We start from the raw sequence: 17,523 nt of genomic DNA on the forward strand, positions 1-17,523 counted from the left end.
TTTTATTTATGTGTTTGTTTTGAAAATAGCGAAATTAATAGCGTTGTCATTTACAATGCCAATAGTTATAACTTTCGCAAATGTGACATCTATAGCATTTGTGATGCAATACGTGTTGTATTTACATGACTTGGATGTATTGATATTACAAATAACAATGGCTTATTTTTTGTTAATAAGTAATACTTAAATAAAAGCTATTGTAATTTATAAATGGCAATAGCTTAAACTTTTGTAAATAACTTTTGTGAAGATTATTTCAGTGTATTTTAGTGTGACGAAAATCCAAGAACAGAAGTGAAATATTAACATCTTTTTGTGACATTTGTAATAAAGCTTGAAACATTGAGAGAACATATTTGAACCAGTTGTTGTTGAATGGTTGCACAGATTAATGCTGAGTGATGCTGTGGTGGCGCTGAGTGATGTTGTGGTGGCGACGAGTGATGCTGTGGCGTTCAGGGATGCTGTGGTATCGCAGAGTGATGTTGTGGTGCCCCTGAGTGATGCAGTGGTGGTGGTGGTGGTGGTGGAGGATGTGGTGGTGGTGGACGTAGTGGTGGTGGACGTAGTGGTGGTGGACGTAGTGGTGGTGGACGTAGTGGTGGTGGACGTACATGTGGTGGTCGTGGTGGTGGTGGGTGGACATGGTGGTGGAGGACGTGGCGTCGTGGTGGTGGAGGTTCACTTGAAGTGTTAAATAAGGACTTGATCATATCACAGCCATTAAGGTGAGAAATAATCTAGAGTTACGATGCATCCCAAATGAGTGACTGCTGTAATCCCTGGCTTCTTTTCTGGCTGGTCATACCCATAGTGTTGAAAGATGTGGTGCTGCCCAGTCAATGTGTCCTCCATGTTTTGAGAAGTACTGTTAATCAGGGTAACACAGTGGCATTGATCAGTACACCTGCCACCACACTCTTCTTGCATTACATTTCTAAGTAGTCCATATAGAAACACACAAGCGGGAGACTAGCTCGTACCTGGAGTAAAAAGATACAACTGCACCACCAGATAAGTACCAGACACCTGCATGTGGCTATAAAGTTTTTTTTGTCTGCTATTAATTATCATCTGTAAAGAAATTGTGTAGTTAGTTAAATAGTGTAGACATTTTAATATAACAGAGAAAAAACAATCAAAAAAAGACGCCTCTTTATGAAACACTGCATCACCAACAACAACTACTACTTATGATTGCAGTAACAGTATTTTAATTTTATGGTGAATGGTTAAGGTTATATTTCACATCATTCAAAGGAAGGGTAATTTTATACCATTTGGCTATCTTTTCTCAAAATGCACCACTACCATTTAAAAAAAAAAATCAGAGCTAAAAATACGTGTGCTTTGAAATCGTGTCTGGGGATTCAGTTCTCTGGATGAGCAGGGCCAATCATATCGACACAAGAAGAGCATCAGCGTGACAATGAAGGAGAATTTTGTTTTGGAAAAAACGAAAAAGTCAAACCCCTGCAGTTCTTTGTAGTTGATTAGTTCAGTTAAGTCCGATATCTATAAATGTGTGGGGAGCCACAACCTGTCACACAGAAGAGTAATGTGCCTGAATGAGGCAGCAAGCTTTCACACACGAACAAGCACAAGAACAAAAAGCTCGAGTTTCACATAGTCTTCCAAACATCTATGTAGAGTATGTTCCCACAACGGAAACACCCAGACACAAAGGTGTACACTAATGCAAAGCAAGATATGGAAGTGAGGAACAATAACCCTTAGCCTTGTTATCAGACTTTTGTTTCAGACAAGTATGGCCCATATATGGTGCTACATCAGATGTGGCAGTGTTCTCTAAACTCAGCTCTGAATAACAAATGTGAGTCACAAATCTAATTATAATGCAATCTAAAGCTACAGATAATCCTACCTTAACCACAGGTGACAAAGACAGATGGAAATAAGAAGAGTATGTCCATGCCGAAACTGAAGTAGTAGTCAGGGAACTGGAATTACTTCAATGATTGTAAAAACCTTACAGAACAGCTTGGGTATTGAGAGCAAAAGAATCTAATCCCCTGTGGAAAATTAGCAGTGCTAGAAAACAAGGATGCAGAGTGCCTCACAAACTCTAGGGACACCTTTATGAAACCTAATCCTATGTCGCAGACTCCTTGGAAACCAATTATAGACAAATGAACACCCTTTTTATGCTTACATTGTATCAAACAAGGCAAAGGTATGCTTCATGCAGATCTGCAAGAATGTTATCTGAAATGCTCTATATAGCTGTCCAAATGCAAGTATGCTTTTCAGAGTGCAGGGATGTTCAAAGAAAGACAGAACAGAAAATCCTTACTGTACAGTGATGTCAAAATATTTTCAAAGAATGAGCACAAATAAAAAGAAAATATCTCCCAAGACATTTTTCTGAAAGGGCATTTTTGAATATGTCTTTCTGCCCGATTTAGCAGAATTATCTAATTTGTACGTTTTTACAAGCCTTGTGTGTTACAGATCTTTTCTAGAACCATTTTTGGAAGGATGAAAGACTATTCAACCGCAAACTTTTAAAGGGTTTTTTTGAAAAATGTTTTATCTACAAGCAGTCTAACTCATGAGAGGAGCAGCAATGTAGATGACGAAGAGTGTGTATATACACTTTAATGTCAAAAAAGATAAATGGGCAACTTGACCTTTGAAAAATCTGATGAAAGTCCCTTGTACTGTACAACATGTAACCATAGTGGTGAGATTCCAATTTTAAAACATTCAACAGATTTTCAGTTTGTTTATTTTTTAGTGGGAATTATTATATATTGAATTTTAAAACTGATGTAGTGTAGTAAAAACCAGACCACCAGAAGGAATTTCAGATAAGAAAACACCACATTTCGAACAATATTGATTATGTAGAAATTATTTGTTTTCGTGAGTGGCCTATTACAGTCATCAACATTACTCATTTTGGAGTTGAATTTTCCATATTAGCTGCTTGAATGAATATTCACATACTGGGGACCATAGTTGTTCCAGATGCGCAAGCACGGGGTCTGTTTCGGCTTCTTGGTTTTAATTCTGAGAGTCAGTGAGATTACAGCCCACCACTGCATGAAGGTCTGAGGTCCCAATCTTTCCAGTAAGAGGTGATTTGTTGGAGTGCAACTGCTGTCAACAAGTCAAACAACTTTAACGTGTTCTTATCTAGGGGCTTGCTAGAGATTAAGACATAACAAAGAGGACCCTTAGTAAAAGATCCCCGTTTGGCAAGTACGTGGATATTATGTCCTTGGGGATTCTGTTCAAGAAGGTTTCCAGCTTAGGATAGGAAAACTGTATGTGCTCGATGTTAGCATTCGGAAGAAGAAAATCATGTGCATGACATATGTGAGCTTAAAACAGTAACTGACTTTCTCACAAACTTGTTCAAGGATACGGTCAGTGACGTGTTAGGAGAGGTCAGCTCTGGTTCGAACAGAATTGAAGCGGAGAGGCCAACAATAGGAGTGTCTCTGTCGTCTTTGTAGATGGTAAGAGCTCATGATGGAGGTATAGCCGGAGAATGGATTGTTGGTAAATATTTGCAGTCACAGACCAATGGTGTAACCCAAAGGACCTGGGTAACTTATGATACAGACAAACAATGGTCCAATCGGAAAAAGCAACAAGAGGCATAGAAGAACTGAATATATCAAAAGATCTCCTACCACTATATGGAAAAGAAGAACAATCTTGTAGATTCAATCAACGGTTACGAGGCTAGGGCAGCAGACAATATTCTGTGTGGTAAATATTTGCAAGCAAATTTGTCTTTAAACCACACACAGGTTACACCTTTGTGTGGCATGATCTTTTGGTAAATTTTCTCATCTATATTCTCCAAGTTACAACCTAGTTGAATGGTGCGGAAAGGAATTGGAAGAGTTGTGTTTGAATAGCTGACAGTGTACTGGTCGTCCGCCCCCAAAACAGCTGAAGACTGATATTTCATAAGTTATAACTGCCACAAAGAGTTGTTTAGTTATTCGAATTTGAAGAGAACATGGTGTTTACTATGTAACATTTTGGGTTTTTTGTGGATAGGGGGACCGGAATAGAAAAATCGGCTTTCCTGCCGATGATGGAGGGAATAAATAGGGAGTTGTATTGGGTTTGTGAGCGAAGCTTTAAACTTAACCCAAGCAACAGTTGTTGGTTGTTGAGCGGTGGGCATGGGCAATGACACCCAATGCTGAGCCGGAACTAGTCTTATTGTATTGATACCTCCGAGGTGCATGGTGAGCTGAAGGAGAAACGGTTGGGGTGAAGGGGGGAAATCAATGACCAAAGTTGAGCCGGAAGTAATCTTATTCCATCTTGATAAGTACTAAAATTGGGAAATTGATAGCTTAGAGGTGCTTAGGCAGATGCAGTTTATTTAGTGAGATTTTCAGCTGCCTACATTTCAAGAGAAAATATCTGAGCACTCTGTTGGCATCAATGAAAAAGTGAGTGGGGAAAGCTTATGGAAAATATGGGAAGAGTGTACAGAATGAGCGTAATGGGAATCAGCTTAATGGCTTCAAGCCAGCCCCCCAGTTTCAGAAAAGACCAGGTGGACTTAGAAGAAAATCTCTTTTATTGTTTTCATTTGGGTTAAACTAGTTCAAGCATCTATTTGTTTAGAGAATAACGTTCCCAGTTAGATTATCTGGCAAGGGCACCATTTCAAATTGCAATCTAACAAATGGAGTAACAGGTGTTTAGCATAGCTTTGAGAGGTGGAGAATTTCAGTTTGGTACTGATTTTGTTTGCAGCCTGAGAGGGAGACATGTGACTCTAGTGCATACATGAGTTTGGGAATAGAATTGTTAATGAGCAAGATTATGATGTCAGCATATCCTGAGAGTTTAAATTAGTTGGACCTTTAATCTCCTTCATTGATTGGTTATTATTGTGCTCACTCTCAACTGCTCATGTGGTAAGTTGAAGAAAGAGGAGAGGATGGGGCACCTTGGTCTCTCGTACCTCTTGTAAAGTTGAAACTACCAGATAGTAAGCCATCACTACACCACTGATGCTTGTGGACTGACATATAAAAGTTAAATGTAGTTTAATAATTTTGTGGGGTCTATGCCACTAGAGTGTATTAAAAAGTTAGGTCCACTCAACTCTATTGGAGTCCTTATCCAATGCGATTGGTTATCAAGTGTTATAATCATCTGAATTTGCTTTGGAGAGGATGTTAGTTGGAGTCTAATGTAAATTCTTGTTTGTCTGGGTAGGCTATGAGCCAAAAATCTGCTATGTTTTCTTACTCTAATAGTTTCTTCAATGCCTTTTGAAATTCGTTGGGGAGTATCTTGCAGATGATTTTCTATCCATAATAGCATTACTTTAAATATTGAAGTCACACCTAAGGGTCAGGTTTTGTTGATGGGGGTATATCTAATGACTTATCTCCTTCCAAAAGTGGAAGCATCTGGGGATGAGAGTATAGACAATAAGAAAGTTGTACGCTGCAAATCAAAAAAGATAGAGAAGGAGTATCTTTCAACCTTTACCACAATCAAAACAGAAGACATCATACGCATTCTCACCTCAATCAAATCAGGAACTCCACTGGACGCTGCACCCTTTAACATCCTTCTCAAAGGCGGAAATGTCATCTGCTCTGGCCAACATACTCAATCATTCACTAGAGACTGGCAAGGTACCCCCAGCATGGAAACATGCCTTGCTGAAGCCACTCTTGAAAAAGTCGACACTAGATCCCTCACTATGTCAAATTACAGACCCATTTCCCTTCTCCCATGCATCAGTAAAGTTGCAGAAAGATTCTTGAATAAATCCTGCTCTACATTCCTATAGGAGCAGGAATTTCTGCATCCTACTGGAACAGGCCTCTAGGTAGAAAATAGCACGGAAACAGCCTTGTTATCCGTAACTGACAAGCTTAAAAGAATTTTAGCCTCAAACGGCGCAGCTGTGGTCATTTTCTTAGACCTAAGTGCCGCATCTGATGCAGCATCCCACCCAAATTGTATTAAAAGATTGGAACAAGAAGGAATTAATGGCACAGCTCTAAAATGGTTAGCCTCATTCCTAAGGAACATAAGCTTTCAAGTGTGCGAGGAATCTTTCTGCTCAGATACCCTATCCTTGGAACATGGGGTACCGCAGGGGTCCTCCTTAAGTCCTGCTTTATTTAATTAATTTCTATGTGCTGCCTTTGGCAGATATTAGAACAGGGTATGGGTTCTCAACAGTATCATACGCTGATGATACCCAAATTATCATCTCCCTAATATCAGGTACAGGAGCACTTTAGACCCAACTTAATTTGTGTCTAAGAGATGTCACTGACATGCTGTCCAGGAGCAATTTGAAAATAAATAGATACAAAACAGAGGTCCTGGTAGTTGTAAACAACTCCACTCTATGGATGGAACTACAGTGGCCGAACTATTTAGAACTACCACCTCTTAAAGTGGAAATAAAACTTTGGGCTTCTGAACTGACAGCCATCTTACCATGGAGGTCGAAGTAAGAAAACTTGCTGCCTCCTGTTCTGGCCTTCCTCCGGACACTAAGGAAGATTTTGACCTGGCTCCTCCTTGCCACTCGAAGAACCATGGTCCGCGGTCTTGTCTTGTTTGGACCACAGTACCTCAGTTTACATCGGAAGCTCCAAGTATGTGGGCAAGCAATTACAAGTAGTATAGAATGCTGCAGCGCGCACCCTGTTCAAGATGTCGAAGCATCACTTGGTCTCTTCCTCCATTGTAACTGTTCATTGGCTTTCAGTATGCAAAATAATTAGTTTTGATCTTTGTCTGGCCCGTAGAACAATGCACAACAAAAGTTCTCGCCTAATTCAGAAGTTGCCAACCCCCTATATCCCCAAAAGATTACTATGCTCCACACACTAGAGACATTTTTGAGTACCCAGAATTAAGAAAGCCAGAAGTGTGGGGGGGGGGGGGGGTTCTTTTGTCTACCTGGCGTCTAAACTCTAGAACGCCCTGCCACCATTCTAAAGACTGACTAATGAAGAAACCAAAATCAGGAAACGTCTCAAAACTCACCTGAGTGATATACCTACTTTGCCAACTATGTGGTGGACATGACCTTTAGTACTGGGAGGCCAGTTGGATTGCCATGCACTTTAAAAATGCCAAACATAGCATATGAGACACCTCTGATGATGGCATAGGCGGTCACCCACTTGTCTTGTTTGGTAGCAGTGACAAGGACTTCCAGGTTTTTATGTATTAAAACTTATCCATTGGAATAAAACTACAACTTAATTCTTTTTCTGTTCTCCTTGTGAGAAGACATTCTACTGCCCATTTATTTTTGAGCTTTTTATGCTTTAGGCCTTTAATGGATGAGGGAAATGTCTGAACCCCAATTATGTACTCTTTGAGGATTTTCTACCTCATGAAGGGTTGTTTATTCTCTTAACGTCCCCAACATCTTACTAATTCTGAGGCATGTTGATTATTAACTGTGGGAGCCAACGGCTACCTCCAAGAACAGATAGTAACAATATTAGTGATAGAGGCATTACTCAGTGAGTGGCTTTCAGAGAGCTGAAGGTTTGAATACACTACAAGGTCATCAATGTGCGCAATTGTTTGCGTTAGTCGTTGGCTAAATTGTCTCTACTTCATAGGAAATTAGAGCAGGACAAGGACAAAGGGACCAGTAATGAAGATTACCAGTCAGTAATAGTGTATTACCCCCAGCTCCCTCTTGTCCCATTCATTATATCAATACCCAAGTTTTACACTGGCATTCATCCACAACAAATTACCAGGACACAGAGATACAACAACTGCCAGTGTTTTTTGTTTTTTTTTAGGAATACAGAAGCATGAAGTCAGGAGCTCACAGCCTGCAACACCACCAACCTAAATTTAGCATTACCACCCATCAAATTCTGGATCTGATAATGCCGCACAAACCTGTTAAAGGATGCCCAAGTAGCCATGCTACAGATCTCAGACAGGAAAATCCCCCTCACCTCAGCCTAAGGGCCACCACCCCATGAGTAGAACGACCTGGTACCCCAACAGGAGATGAGGAACACGAAAGGGAGTAAGCCAACTCATTGACCTGCCGCAACCAACGACCAATGGACAAAGAAAAAGCCTTCCCGCCCCGAGAGAAAACACCAAAAGATCAAACGGGGAGTGAGACTTCTGGAAAGGACAAGTTCGATTCAGATAGACCCATAAGGCACGACTGACATCCAACAAGGACCTTTGAAAATCATTCTCCGATAAACCCTGCGCAAGGCAGATAAGACGGACTCCTGAGAACAATGGAACTGCGAAGGAACCTTAGGAACAAAAAAGTTATCCAAATGCAAAACCACCCCATCATCAGAAAACAACAGGAAAGGCTCCCTCGCCATCAGAGCCCCCAGGCTGAAGTGACTGCCACCAAAAAAAAACACCTTGAAGTTGACAAACTTAAGATCCACCTCAGCCAAAGGTTCGAACGGAGCAGCCACCAATCCACACAACACAAGGGGAAGGTTCCACAAAGGGAGCAGCCACTAATCCACGCAACACAAGGGGAAGGTTCCACAAAGGGAGCGAAGCCTTCACCAAAGGACAGGACTATGAAAAACTCTGCAGCAACCGGGAAACCAGTAATTACAGTTACAAAGGACCCAAAACAGTAGTAAATGTACTCCAGGACAGAGCTGGAGTAAGTCCAGCACCACACGTAGCAAACCACATGTACTGCAACACTCTTCCAAAAACAAACATGTTAAAATAAACTACATTTAAACTATTTAAAAATATAAACACATTTCATTTAAAGATTACAAATGTGTCTATAACTAAAACAGGATTTTATTTTAAAATTGTATTAACTTTTGTTACATTTAAAAATTAGTGTAACATTATTTATTAGAAAATCATATTGCTAGTTGATTTTATACATTTAATTTTAATAATTAACTTTTTTACTGTAGGTGAAATGTAATTGTCAGATTAATTTAATATGTTCGGAATAATAACAATTTTAATTTCAAAGTTATTAATGCTGCATTTTTTTTATATTGTTCTACATTTGAGATAAATATCTAAAATGAACATTAATATTCAACAAATATTTTTCTCTTTTAAAGTTTAAAAGTTTATTAAACTTTTCCCTATACTTTACCATGAGGAGATTGCTGCCAAGTTTACTGACCGCCAAATATGGCTGCAAAGGCAATACTAGCAGTAACTTTACAGTCGTATTTGACATTTTTACTGACTACAACCCCTATTATGTTTGAATAACTTCACACTTATAAATGGTAAATTGCGAAACGTAGTAAAGTTACACAAAGTTGTAAAAGCACATTTCGTGTAATAAATTTACACATGTAGATTTACGTTTGTAACTATGCCCCATCAAGTGTTTGTTGATGTGCCCCATAAGTACAAATATGTTACATGGGAACATCTGGTCTGTAGATACACGAGATCTATTGCACGACCAGTTTGGAAAACATTCATCTTAAATTGGATACAGAGTATTTACCAACCTTCACACTATCGAATAAACCTAGTTTCACAACCCATAGGTCAGCTTTAGTACAAAGCCAATACTAACATTCTTTCGGCAAGAGACCCTGAAGACCTGTAACCTTCAGAAATTAATATATTGTACATTGGAAGCATAGTGTTATGTTACAGTTATGTTATGCTGCTGAAAATTACTATGCTGCTGAAAATTACTAAACATGCGTTCACTGTGCGGTTTCATGGATACCTGTAGGCAGAGTGTTAGTTGTAAGCTTGCCTAAATAGCCAGGTCTTTAATGCGTGTCTAAATTCTGAATAGCAAGATGCAGTTCTTATCTCAAGGGGTAAAGAGCTCCGGAGGTTGGGAATAATGACCGATAATCTGGCGCCACCCAGTCTCTTCCTCTTCAATTTGGGAACTGATAGGAAGTTCAAATGAGCATATCGTAGTGCGCGTTTAGGGGTGTACTTATGTAGTCAAGAGGTGATGGAGTGAAGGATTTTGAAAATGATGCAGCCTACTCTGAAATTTCTTTGTTTTACAGGCAGCCAGTGGAGGTATTTCATGAAAGGGATGATGTGGCATTGTTTGGGTTGTTTATAAATTAGACAGGATGCCTGGTTCTGGACGATTTGGAGCCTTATGATGAGGCATTTGGGTAGGCCCACATATGGGGAGCTGGCGCAATCAATCCTAAAAAGAAGGAGGGTGATGATGGCTTTGAACGTGAGGAATTTAGCAGTCTTCTTGGTTTTGCAGAGCATTAGAAAGGATCTAGAAATTACTGACCCGATTTGTGGCTTCATGGATAGTTAGGCGTCGATTGTCACACCATGATTTTTAACTATTTTGTTCCATTTGGGAGGGGCCTCCTAACTCGGGTGGCCAGAGTGAGTCGGTCCAGTATGCAAGCCTGTTTTTGGGGATAATGACCTCTGTTTTTTCCACGTTTAACTTCAAGTGATTGCTGGTCATCCAGTTGTGGAACACACTATTTTTGTTTCAGAAAGTGGGTCTTCAATTGAGTCAATGTTTTTCTCCACTAGCAGTCACTATATTCAATCAATCAATCAAAGACATTTATAGAGCGCACTACCTACCCGTAGGGTCTCGAGGCGCTTTGGGGGGGGGGTGCCGCTACTGCTCGAACAGCCAGGTCTTGAGCTTCTTCCTGAAGGAGAGGTGGTCTTGGGTCAGGCGCAGGTCGGCCGGGAGGGAGTTCCAGGTCTTGGCGGCCAGGTAGGAGAAGGACCTTCCTCCTGTGGTGGCTCTGCGGATGCATGGGACGGCGGCGAGGGCGTGGCTGGCGGATCGGAGGTGGCGTTTGGGAGCGTAGAAGTTGATTCGGTTGTTGAGGTAGCTCGGGCCTTGGTCGTGGAGAGCTTTGTGTGCGTCGGTAAGGAGGCGGAAGGTGATTCTCTTGTTGACCGGGAGCCAGTGCAGGTCTCTTAGGTGTCCGGAGATGTGGCTGTGTCGTGGGATGTTGAGGATGAGTCTGGCTGAGGCGTTCTGGATGCGCTGGAGTCTCTTCTGGATCTTGGCGGTGGTTCCGGCGTAGAGTGCGTTGCCGTAGTCCAGTCGGCTGGTGACGAGAGCCTGGGTGACGGTCTTCCTGGTCTCTGTGGGGATCCACCAGAAGATCTTCCGAAGCATGCGCAGGATGTTGAAGCACGACGAGGAGACGGCGTTGACTTGCCTGGTCATGGAGAGGGAGGAGTCCAAGATGAAGCCCAGGTTGCGTGCGTGGTCCGTCGGTTTGGGTGCGGTGCCATATGTACTGTTTTGGGAATTATTATTATTCAACAACATTTATTCAGTGCATAGCTACTCGGAGACATCCCAGCACTAGCGGCAAGACAGAGAGGAGCTAGGTAATTTAAAGAGAAGCATTTTGGAACAGCCTTGTTTTAAAGAGCTTTCGAAAAGGGAGGTGACAAAACTCTGATCGAAGATAAATAGGAAGAGGATTAGCAGAGTCTGGCTGCGCTGTACGTGAAGGACTTTTCTCCACATCTCACCCTTTTGACTTCAGCCCCTTAGCTGCCTCTGTCGGCCAACGGCCGTCGTGGGCACTACCTCCGTAGTGCTGTGCACGTCCATTGGCCGCCGCGGCCCCACCCACTCCGCTAAACCGCGGCACCGCGGCGGAATTGCCGCAGCGGTTAAGCTGTTAGGGATAACTGCCAAATTTAGATACGCTGAAAGTAGACATTTTGTGGGGTGGTAGAAGGTGATGAGGCAATCATTGATTGATGGGCCCTTCCCCCGTAAGATTTTATAGGTTACTAGCATCCCGCCCCAGCGTTGCCTGGGGCAGAAGGGGGCTGGGGGCAGCATTCCAGGCTTGCGTGCACCTTACCTCAGCGCTTGCTCCCAGTCGCACAAACCCAGGCCCCCGCTCCAGTCCGCCTCACTTCACCGCCCCCCACTACACCAAGCCAGTCTACATGCCCCGCTGCAGTCCGCTATCCCGCTCCATTCCGCCTCACTTACCGCTCCTCCCCGCGTACTTCACAGCTCCTCCCCGCGTTTCACATACCTCATGGCGCTGCAGTCTTGCTACGTTCTCCGCTCCTCCATGCGCTGTTGTCCTCTATTCCGCTCCAGGCGCCTTACTTCACCGCTCTTCCCCGCGGTTCACGTACCTCATTCCCTACAGTCTGGCTACGTTTTCCGCTCCTCCCCGCGCTTTTGTCCGCTCCTCCTCGCGTTCCGGTCCTCCGATGATGTCAGCACGCACGTTGTTAGCACACACGCCCGGCGCTACTTCTTAGGGACTACTTTTTTTTAATTGTTTATTTTTTAAATAACGTTTATTTTTATTTTTTGTATAGCCTATGTCCATCTACTGGACCCCCCCTTTCCAACGCTGTATTGGGTGTTGCGATTGGTGGTGTACTTTTCGAGTTTACCTGGCTCAAAGGACACAGTTCTCTCTTTATAATAGTAGTATGGATATGGATTGGCCTCCGGTGTGCCCTCTCAGTAGATTACAGTCACAAAGCACCCTGGGACTTGTGGTTCCATTCTGCATAATTTACCCCTCCAGTGGGTTTAGGTATTCACACCGTTTTCAGGATACTTTAAACAGCTCTCTAGTGTGCCTCGTGATGAATAACTCACTTCCCTTGATATTCACTGCTGTGCCTGCACACGATTAGGAATTATCCCTTTTCTGCGGTCCAATTTTTTTTTCCTGGGCAGTGCAATCACTCCACGGCCGGAACTGCCGTGATTACATGTTTCCAAAGTTGTCCCGTTCTTTGAGGATGCACACCACAGCAGGCAAGTTTCACAACCATTTATTAACAGGAAGGCAGCATTTTCAACACGATTTCTTTACTCCTGTGCCTAACGCGTTTCAAAGCTTCTTGCTTCTTTATCAAAGGCAGCATGAGAAATGTTTGCTCAGCCCAAGTCCTCTGCGCATTTATTAATTAATTGACCTCCGGTGTGCCCTCTCAGTAGATTACAGTCACAAAGCACGCTGGGACTTGTGGTTCAATTCTGCATAATTTACCCCTCCAGTGGGTTTAGGTATTCACACCGTTTTCAGGATACTTTAAACAGCTCTCTAGTGTGCCTCGTGATGAATAACTCACTTCCCTTGATATTCACTGCTGTGCCTGCACACGATTAGGAATTATCCCTTTTCTGCGGTCCCATTTTTTTTTCCTGGGCAGTGCAATCACTCCACGGCCGGAACTGCCGTGATTACATGTTTCCAAAGTTGTCCCGTTCTTTGAGGATGCACACCACAGCAGGCAAGTTTCACAACCATTTATTAACAGGAAGGCAGCATTTTCAACACAATTTCTTTACTCCTGTGCCTAACGTGTTTCAAAGCTTCTTGCTTCTTTATCAAAGGCAGCGTGAGAAATGTTTGCTCAGCCCAAGTCCTCTGCGCATTTATTAATTAATTGGCCTCCGGTGTGCCCTCTCAGTAGATTACAGTCACAAAGCACGCTGGGACTTGTGGTTCAATTCTGCATAATTTACCCCTCCAGTGGGTTCAGGTATTCACGCCGTTTTCAGGATACTTTAAACAGCTCTCTAGTGTGCCTTGTGATGAAAAACTCACTTCCCTTGATATTCACTGCTGTGCCTGCACACGATTAGGAATTATCCCTTTTCTGCGGTCCCATTTTCTTTTCCTGGGCAGTGCAATCACTCCACGGCCGGAACTGCATGTGACGCATTAAACGCACACGCCCACCTCAGACATGGCGCTACTTCCAAGGGACTACTTTCTAAAAGAACGTACTTTTCCCTTCTAAGGTATATTTTTTTATGGTATATCGCCTATGTCCATCTGCTTACCCTGACGTTTCCTATGATGTATTGGGTGTTTTGATTGGCGCTGTGGTTCCCGAGTTTACCTGGCTCAAAGGTGTGTGTTCTCTCTTTATAATAGTAGTATAGATGCAAAGAGACTTGAACTTTATCCTAACTGAGACTGGAAGCCAATGGAAGGTCTTTAAAGCTGGCTTAGCCAACCGAGTTTTAGGATACAAAGCGGTAGCAGAGCTGCACAGTTCTAAACGACTTGGAGCTTCCTTATCGTTGAATTAGGAGCTCCTAAATAAAGGGAGTTCTCATAGCACAAACGAGAGAGGACCAAGGACTGAACCATGATTCTTCATGCACTCATGGGAAGGAGGGGTAGGACTTTCCGCAGGAGTCCGAGAGTGCCATAGCAGGCCTCAGCCAGAATTCACTGCCTGGGTATCGAATTTAAAGGATTTGTCCAGCCAAACACCTAGGCTTTTGATTTTAGTATTGGGAGTAGGGGCAAGACAAATTGTCCAAGTTAATTTAGGATCCATACTCATGGAATAGCCCAGGAGCATTAGCTCTGGTTTTCCCCCGTTAAGTTTGAGACAGGAGTAGTCCATCCAAGACGACACTTTCTCTAAGCAAGCTTCCAGGTCGGATGGAGGACTCTGGTGGTGGTTGAGCGCAATCACCAGCTGTGTGGCATCAGCATATGTGATGATTTTGATCCAGTATGGCAAAATAATATATGCGAGCTGTTTCATGTAAACATGGAATAATGTGGGGCTCAGGGATTAACCCGGAGGTACTCCACAGCAGAGCGATAGGCTCTTAGAAACAGAATCTCCTGCAAATACCTGGAATGACCAACCATCTAAGAAGGGACCCGAGCCAGGTTATAGCGCAAGCAGAAATTCCGACCATGCTCTTAAATGATGGAGGAGGATGGCTACGGCTCCTCCCCAATCAAGAATTCTCTTGGATTCTTCAACCATGGCCAGTAGAGCAGTTTCAGTTCCATGTTGAGGGCGGAACCCAGTCTGTGAATAGTGCAGGAGTTGGTGGGTTTCTAAGAAATTGGAGAGGATCGTGTAGACATACTTCTCTATAATCTTACAGATCCCAGGGAGGAAGGAGATAATGCGGTAGTTACCCAGGACATCAGGGTTTAGGCTAGATTTTTTATTTGCTGAGCCTTCCCCGTGGCGTGCTTCTAGGGGGCTGGGACTAGGCCAAAAGAAATAGATAGGAATGAAAGCACTACTTCTTTGACTTTGCGTATGAAGTGTGGGGGTGCAGGATCAAGAGGAGAGACAGATTTTAGTTGGGAAATTTCCGATAACATATACAAATTCATGGTGGGAAATTCTTCCAGGAAGTACTCAGTGGAGGGAGGGGTCTTCTCCGTTAATAGAGGATCAGTGTGGCATGTGGAGCCAGAAAACGCATCATAAAGGTCTTGAATTTTTCCGTAGAAGAATTCTGCAAGTTCATTGCATCAGGCAGGCAAGACACTATGTTGTGTGTCTATGGGTGGAAGCTCTAGGAGGTTCTTTGCAATGTGGAAGATTTCCCGGGGAGCGTTAACTGCCGAGGTAATTTTTCCTTCACAGAGACCTTGTGCTTTCTTTATTTTCAACTGGTAACGTTTTATAGATTCTCTATATTTTAATTTACTTAGTTCATTTTAATCTATCCACCACTTCTTCTCCAGTCTTTTACAGCTTTGTTCTAGTGATCGGAAATTAGGAGAGTACCATGGTGACGTTTTCCCTCACCTTTTTGTAGCTGGAAGTAACAGGGATGACTTTTGACTGAGGACTATATCCAGTGAGTAAAGTTGACCATAACTAATATCCAGTGAGTAAAGTTGACCATAACTACAACAGGGCTGGGGTCTGATTTAGGCTTAGAGAATTCAAGAGTAGCGATCAAGGATTCTACAGAAAGCTTGGAACGTGGATGTTCTCTCCTATTAATGGGATTAATAGTGGTGGGGTGAGATAATTACTTCAGTTAGATGGGAATTAAAAGTGATGAGACCAAGGGACAGGTGGCAATACCTCCACCTTTCCTAATTTCACAATCTTTTCTCTGGATATTATGGGAGGGAGGGGGTGGTTGGATCAGGTCAGGTTCAGACTCCTTGTGGAGCCAGGTTTCTGTTAAAAACAGCACATCTGGTTGTTCGTCCTCTAAAAATATGTTAAGTTCAGCGGAGTGTTTAGGTAATGATCTACAGTTGAGTAAAAACATTTTATAAGTATGAAGCAACTGGATTTTGCAGCATCTTCAGAGCGGATTACAACCTGAAGGAGCACTGGGTGCAACAGGAGTCGCCCCTCAAACACATGGAGTGTCGGCAGTTATCTTCGCATGAGCTCCTTAGCTTTAATAATTGAGGGGAGGAGTAGGAATAGGAGTGGGCAGTGTTACCGGAGGCCCAAGGAGCAGGGATTGTGGCCTCTGGCCCCGGCGGGAATGAAGTATATACATTCATTGGCAATTTAAAAGAGGATCCCCTTAGTTGCAATTAAGGGAAATTAAAGCATGCACTGCTGGTATGACCAACAAACTCTTCATCGCTGGAAGAGAAGCCATAACAGCTTCTTCTCTACAAATGCTACAAGACAGCAACATTACTTCAATTGTGCCAGCATGGTGCCATCTTGCCAAACGCTTAAAAAGGACTCCTACTAGCAAGAAATATTACCTCAATTTTTGCCAATTTACTATAGAACCAGTCTTCTCAGATATCTCATCAACATACAGCAGTAAAAGTTAAATCCCAAGCATGCTATGAAGAAGTTGAACTCAGGGAGATTCACTAAGAATCAACCTTAATACTAAACCAAAGTCAACAATGTATACATCATTAATAATGGAGCATGGGTACTGACCTGCTTCACAACAATTGTCTTAAGTTTGGTACACATTTTCCCCAGCTGAACCATGCCCCAATTATTATGGGATAAAGTCTTGACACACTTTGAAAGTTCATCGGGTATCCGGATACTGAGCAGTTTTGCACTTAGAAGATCCTATTCAATACAATCTAACAGTATTATGATTACTGGAGTAAAGGTGTAGACCGGGGCTGCGATTAATAACCACCATCGGAGCCACACCTTTAAGTACCATGGTGCTTTGTAAATCACAGAAGGGGCTTCGGAAGCCTGCTTGAGCTATTGGTGAGAAAGCATTTTAACTTTCTTTATCACTATTTTGGTTGTCAGTCAGTTTTAGCAAATATTTTGCTAGAGGGCTGAACATCACCAGCAATCAGTAATTGCCAGAAGCCGCAATGTTCCATTTTTATACTAGAAACAATGAGGATTCCACCAAAGCATAACTATCAGCTCTAACACATAAGTGCTTCACTGGTCTACTCACCAGGAACCACTATTTTTCAAGATGTTAAGAGTTCAGGTAATTCTTGGAGCCAAATTACAAGGGAACAGATTTGCAAAGCAGGAACTATACATGTTAGACACAGCTACTGGAATAATCCTGTAATTGCACTTCACCTTACTGACAGGAGCCTTAAAATATCTGACTTCCATTTTCCAGAGCCATTAACATGAGTATTAGTACATCGCTCACCAGCCTCCAACATTTTTTGATATGTCAGTGATGTGATTCCCGTACTGCTCTCAAGTATAACCTCATGCTAGGAAAATCCTAAGTATTTACGACCACCCTCACTTTTTGACTAAATCTGGACACTACAAAAAGGAGAATCAGAGGACATTGTAGTTAGGTGAACATTTAATTTA

Source organism: Lissotriton vulgaris, chromosome 12 (genome assembly GCF_964263255.1).
Source record: "Lissotriton vulgaris chromosome 12, aLisVul1.2, whole genome shotgun sequence".
In the NCBI taxonomy this organism is placed as follows: Eukaryota; Metazoa; Chordata; class Amphibia; order Caudata; family Salamandridae; genus Lissotriton; species Lissotriton vulgaris.